The sequence below is a fragment of the Salvelinus namaycush genome, chromosome 32 (assembly GCF_016432855.1).
Source record: "Salvelinus namaycush isolate Seneca chromosome 32, SaNama_1.0, whole genome shotgun sequence".
NCBI classification, from domain to species: domain Eukaryota; kingdom Metazoa; phylum Chordata; class Actinopteri; order Salmoniformes; family Salmonidae; genus Salvelinus; species Salvelinus namaycush.
Genome location: NC_052338.1, coordinates 949,372 through 955,850, shown reverse-complemented (window position 1 = coordinate 955,850; position 6,479 = coordinate 949,372). Strand labels below are relative to the sequence as shown.

At 46.5% G+C, this 6,479-nt stretch overlaps 1 pseudogene; it reads left to right on the top strand.

Moving 5' to 3' along the window:
* The first annotated feature begins 5,360 nt into the window (after positions 1-5,360).
* Positions 5,361-6,153, top strand: LOC120026747 (annotated as a pseudogene).
* Positions 6,154-6,479: the final 326 nt, after the last annotated feature.

Below are 6,479 nucleotides of genomic sequence, written 5' to 3'. Positions count from 1 at the left end.
ATGCAAAGACAGAATCCTATAAAGGCAGGACTCTGTAATATAAGAATTGAGTCTCTTTCCATGGAGGGGCTCGGCTTTGTTACGTTTGTGATAGAGTCCTTCCATGGAAGGGCTCAGCTTTGCTACTTTGTATTAAAGTCTATATTGAATTCACAAGTTCTTGTAAGAGTGTTATATTTCTGAGACAATTTTCCACAACAGACATTAAAAACTGTAACATCTGGGCCTCCCGGGTGGCGCAGTGGTCTAGGGCACTGCATCGCAGTGCTAACTGCGCCACCAGAGTCTCTGGGTTCGCGCCCAGGCTCTGTCGCAGCCGGCCGCGACCGGGAGGTCCGTGGGGCGACGCACAATTGGCATAGCGTCGTCCGGGTTAGGGAGGGTTTGGCCGGTAGGGATATCCTTGTCTCATCGCGCTCCAGCGACTCCTGTGGCGGGCCGGGCGCAGTGCGCGCTAACCAAGGGGGCCAGGTACACGGTGTTTCCTCCGACACATTGGTGCGGCTGGCTTCCGGGTTGGAAGCGCGCTGTGTTAAGAAGCAGTGCGGCTTGGTTGGGTTGTGCTTCGGAGGACGCATGGCTTTCGACCTTCGTCTCTCCCGAGCCCGTACGGGAGTTGTAACGATGAGACAAGATAGTAATTACTAGCGATTGGATACCACGAAAATTGGGGAGAAAATGGGAGAAAATTTATTTAAAAAATAATAATAATAATTTTAAAAAAAATGTAACATCTTATGCTTCACGGAGTCGTGGATGAACGACAACAATATCAATGTACAGGCAGGATAGAACAGCGGCGTCTGGTAAGACAAGTGGCGGCGGTCTATGTATTTTTGTCAACAACAGCTGGTGCACGATATCTAAGGAAGTTTCGAGCCATTGCTCGCCTGAGGTAGAGTTTCTCATGATAAGCTGCAGACCACATTACCTACCGAGAGAGATCTCATCTATATTCTTTGTAGCTGTTTACATACCACCACAGTCAGAGGCTGGCACCAAGATAGCATTGAATGAGCTGTATTCCACCATAAGCAAACAAGAAAACGCTCACCCAGAGGCGACACTCCTAGTGGCCGGGGACTTTAATGCAAGGAAACTTAAATCAGTTTTACCTCATTTGTATCAACATGTTAAATGTGCAAACAGAGGGAAAATAACTCTAGACCACCTATACTTCACACACAGAGATGCATACAAATCTCTCCCTCGCCCTCCATTTGGCAAATCTGACCATAATTCTATCCTCTTGATTCCTGCTTACAAGCAAAAATTAAAGCAGGAAGCACCAGTGACAAGATCAATAAAAAAAGTGGTCAGATGAAGCAGATGCTAAGCTACAGGACTGTTTTGCTAGCACAGACTGGAATATGTTCCGCGATTCCTCCAATGGCATTGAGGAGTACACCACATCTGTCATTGGGTTCATCAATAAGTGCATGGATGACGTCGTCCCCACAGTGACCTTAAGTACATACCCCAACCAGAAACCATGGATTACAGGCAGCATCCGCACTGAGGTAAAGACAAGAGCTGCCGTTTTCAAGGAGCGGGACTCTAACCCGGAAGCTTATAAGAAATCCCGCTATGCCTTCCGATGAACCATCAAACAGGCAAAGCATCAATACAGGACTAAGTTTGAGTCGTACTACACCAGCTTTGACGCTCGTCGGATGAGGCAGGGCCTGCAAACCATTACAGACTACAAAGGGAAGCACAGCCGAGAGCTGCCCAGTGACACGAGCCTACCGGACGAGCTAAACTACTTCTATGCCCGCTTCGAGGTAAATAACACTGAAACATGCATGAGAGCACCAGCTGTACCAGAAAACTGTGTGATTAAGCTCTCCACAGCCGATGTGAGTAAGACCTTTAGACAGGTCAACATTCACAAAGCCGCAGGGCCAGACGGATTACCAGGACGTGTACTGCGAGCATGCGCTGAACAACTAGCAAGTGTCTTCACTGACATTTTCAACCTCTCCCTGACGGAGTCTGTAGTACCAACATGTTTTAAGCAGACCACCATAGTGGCTGTGCCCAAGAACACTAAGGTAACCTGCCTAAATGACTACCGACCCGTAGCACTCACGTCTGTAGCCATGACGTGCTTTGAAAGGCTGTTCATGGCTCACATCAACATCCTCATCCCAGAAACCCTAGACCCACTCCAATTTGCATACCGCACCAACAGATCCACAGATGATGCATCTCTATTGCACTCCACACTGCCCGTCCCATCTGGACAAAAGGAACACCTATGTGAGAATGCTATTCATTGACTACAGCTCAGCGTTCAACACCATAGTGCCCTCAAAGCTCAACACTAAGCTAAGGACCCTGGGACTAAACACCTCACTCTTCAACTGGATCCTGGACTTCCTGATGGGCCGCCCCCAGGTGGTAAGGGTAGGTAACAACACATCCGCCACGCTGATCCTCAACACGGGGATCCCTCAGGGATGCGTGCTCAGCCCCCTCCTGTACTCCCTGTTCACTCATGACTGCATGGCCAGGCACAACTCCAACAACATCATTACATTTGCCGATGACAACAGTGGTAGGCCTGATCACCGACAACAACGAGACAGCCTATAGGGAGGAGGACAGAGACCTGGCTGTGTGGTGCCAGGACAACATCCTCTCCCTCAACGTGATAAAGACAAAGGAGATGATTGTGGACTACAGGAAAAAGGGGACCGAGCATGCCCACATTCTCATCGACGGGGCTGCAGTGGAGCAGGTTGAGAGCTTCACGTTCCTTGGTGTCCACACCACCAACAAACTAATATGGTTCAAGCACACCATGACAGTTGTGAAGCGGGCACAACAAAACCTACAACCTTCCCCCTCGGGAGACTGAAAAGATTTGGCATGGGTCCTCAGATCCTCAAAGGTTATACAGCTGCACCAATGAGAGCATCCTGACTGGTTGCATCACTGCCTGGTATGGCAACTGCTCGGCCTCCGACCACAAGACACTACAGAGGGTAGTGCGAACGACCCAGTACATCACTGGGGCCAAGCTTCCTGCCATCCAGGACCTCTATACCAGGCAGTGTCAGAGGAAGGCCCTGAAAATTGTCATAGACTCCAGCCACCCTAGTCATAGACTATTCTCTCTGCTACGACACGGCAAGTGGTACTGGAGTGCCAAGTCTAGGTCCAAGAGGCTTCTAAACAGCTTCTACTCCCAAGCCATAAGACTCCTGAACATTTAGTCAAATGGCTACCCAGACTATTCACATTGCCCCCCCCCCCCCCCTCCCCTCTCCACACCACTGCCACTCTCTGTTGTCATCTACGCATAGTCACTTTAATTTACTCTACCTACATGTACATACAACCTCAATTAACCGGTGCCCCCGCACATTGACTCTGTACCGGCACCCCCCTGTATATATTGTTATTTTTTACTGCTCCTCTTTAATTACTTGTTACCTTCATCACTTATTCTTATCCGTATTTTTTTTAACTGCACTGTTAGGGGCTCGTAACTAAGTATTTCACTGTAAGGTGAAGCAGGTCTCTGGAGCAGGATTTCATCAAGGATCTCTTTACTTTGCTCCGTTCATCTTTCCCTCGATCCTGACTAGTCTCCCAGTCCCTGCCACTGAAAAACAGCATGATTCTGCCACCACCATGCTTAACCGTAGGGATGGTGCCAGGTTTCATCCAGACGTGACAGTTGGCATTCAAGCCAAAGAGTTTAATCTTGGTTTCATCAGACCAGAGAATGATGTTTCTCATTGTCTGAGAGTCTTTAGGTTCCTTTTGGAAAACTCCAAGAAGGTTGTCATGTGCCTTTTACTGAGGACTGACTTCCGTCTGGCCTCTCTACAATAAAGGCCTGATTGGTGAAGTGCTTCAGAGATGGTTGTCCTTCTGGAAGTTTCTCCCATCTCAACAGAGGAACTCTGGAGCTCTGTCAGAGTGACCATTGTGTTGTTGGTCACCTCCCTGACCAAGGCCTTGCTCAGTTTGGCAAGGCCGACAGCTCTAGGAAGAGTCTTGGTGGTTCCAAACTTCTTTCATTTAAGAATGATGGAGGCCACTATGTTCTTGGGGACCTTCAATGGTGCAGACCTTTTTTGGTATCCTTCCCCAGATCTGTGCCTCGACACAATCCTGTCTTGGAGCTCTACGGATAATTATTTCGACCTCATGGCCTGGTTTTTGCTCTGACATGCACTGCCAACTGTGGGACCTTGTATAGACTGGTGTGTGCCTTTCCAAATCATGTCAAATCCATTGAATTTACCACAGGTGGACTCCAATCAAGTTGCAGAAACATCTCAAGGATGCTTAATGGAAACCGGATGCATCTAAGCTCAATTTCGACAGTCATAGCAAAGGGTCTGAATACTTATTTAAATAAGGTATTTCTAAAAACCTGTTTGTCTTTGTATCAGTAAAAAATAGGGGTTATTCATAAAACTTCACCACAACAGACAATACACTGCTCTTTCCATGACATGGACTGACCAGGTGAATCCAGATGAAAGCTTTGATACTGATGTCACTTGTTAAATCCACTTCAATCACTGTAGATGAAGGGGAAGAGACAGGTTAAATAAGGATTTTTAAGCCTTGAGACAATTGAGACATGGATTGTGTGGGTAAGACAAAAGATGTAAGTGCCTTTGAACGGGTTATGGTAGTAGGTGCCAGGCAGACCGGTTTTAGTTTCTCAAGAACTACAACGCTGCTGGGTTTTTCATGCTCAACAGTTTCCTGTGTGTCTCAAGAATGGTCCACCACCCAATGGACATCCAGCCAACTTGACATAACTGTGGGAAGCACCGGAGTCAACATAGGCCAGCATCCCTGTGGAATACATTTGACACCTTGTAGAGTCCATGCCCCGACAAATTGAGGCTGTTCTGAGAGTAAAAGGGGTGCAACTCAATATTAGGTAGGTGTTCATAATGTTTTGTGCACTCAGTTTATTTATTTTATTTTGTATATTGTTAAAATTGAGTTAATTCTGAATTTATGCATCAATCCAATCTCTATTAATGATGTTACTTATTCAGAACACAGGTAATACATTTACATTAACTAAAATGTTATAAAAAGTCAAGCTGAGGCTTATATTTTTATACAGGTGAACAATCAAACACAAAATCAGACTAAAATATGGCTGACGAGTAGTGTTTCCTACTGATATGCAGACAGATAATGTCTGAAAATTAGTATCTCATGGGACATCACATGGGATATTGTTATGGGACATCTTTTTGGTAACACATTGCTGCAACAGTCCCAAAAGAGATATTACACATTCCAACACACCCTTTTCTCTTTCCAGCTGTGTTGAGTCTCCAAGTGTCTATAACTGATAGAGTAGGCTAATCGCCATGCCAATCATTCATCTGTTGCTGTCTGTTTACATTGTCACCTTCCTGATTGGGGTACCTGCCAACATCCTGGCATTCTGCAACTTTTGCCAAAATGTGCACCGCAAACCTGCCCACATTGACATCCTGCTACTCAACTTGGCCATCTTTGACCTCATCTTCCTCAACTTCCTGCCCTTCAAGATGAAGGAGGCTGCTGATGATATGAACTGGAACCTCCCCTTCATCCTGTGTCGTCACTAGTTTCCTGTTCTACTCCACCATCTACAACAGCACCCTCCTCCAGACCGCGGTGAGTGTGGAGCGCTAGCTTGATGTGCCCTTCCCTATCAGATACGCATCGTATGTTGGGTGGTGTCTTCACTGAACCTCAGCATCATGGACATTGTGCTATGCTCCCAGTGGATATACAATAATGGGACCGTAATGGATAATCCCCAGACAACGTGCTACCTGAACTTCACCCAAGACCAGCTCAGCATCCTTCTCCCAGTGCGTCTGGAGCTATTCCTGGTTCCTTTCCTGGTCTGCCTCTTCTGCTGTCAACTTCATCTGCATTTTGTCTCCGCTGCTCAACATCGAGTGGTTGGTGTTTGCCCTCTGGTTTGGGTCCTACAACATTCCCCATGTGGTGGGGTTCGTTCGGAAAGAGAGCGAGAGTTGGAGTGATGTAGCGTTGCTCTCCAGTACCATCAACGCCTGCCTGGACCTCATCATCTTCTACTTCTCTGCGTCTGTCAGAAGCATGCTCAGTCACAGCTGCAGGAGCTTCACTGCTGCCCCCCATTGGTAGCCTCCAAGACTGATAAATACAGAGAAACATGACCCCCTTGAGAGTGTGTATGAAGGTTTATGTATGTTTTTCGTGCAATTATGTATTCTGTATTTTATATGTATTAGGTGTATTCTGTTATGTTATGTAACTGTTGGAAAAGTTTGCGAAGTTAATTCATGTTATCAAAGTTCCTACCTATGATTGATTACGTTCCCAAAAGGAGTGCCACAATTATGGTACAACCATTACTCACGCATCAACAAACCACTGTATGTACAGTTCGAATAAATCGATCACCCTTATTACTTAAATTGTGCTCTAACCAGTAGGCTACATCCAATAAA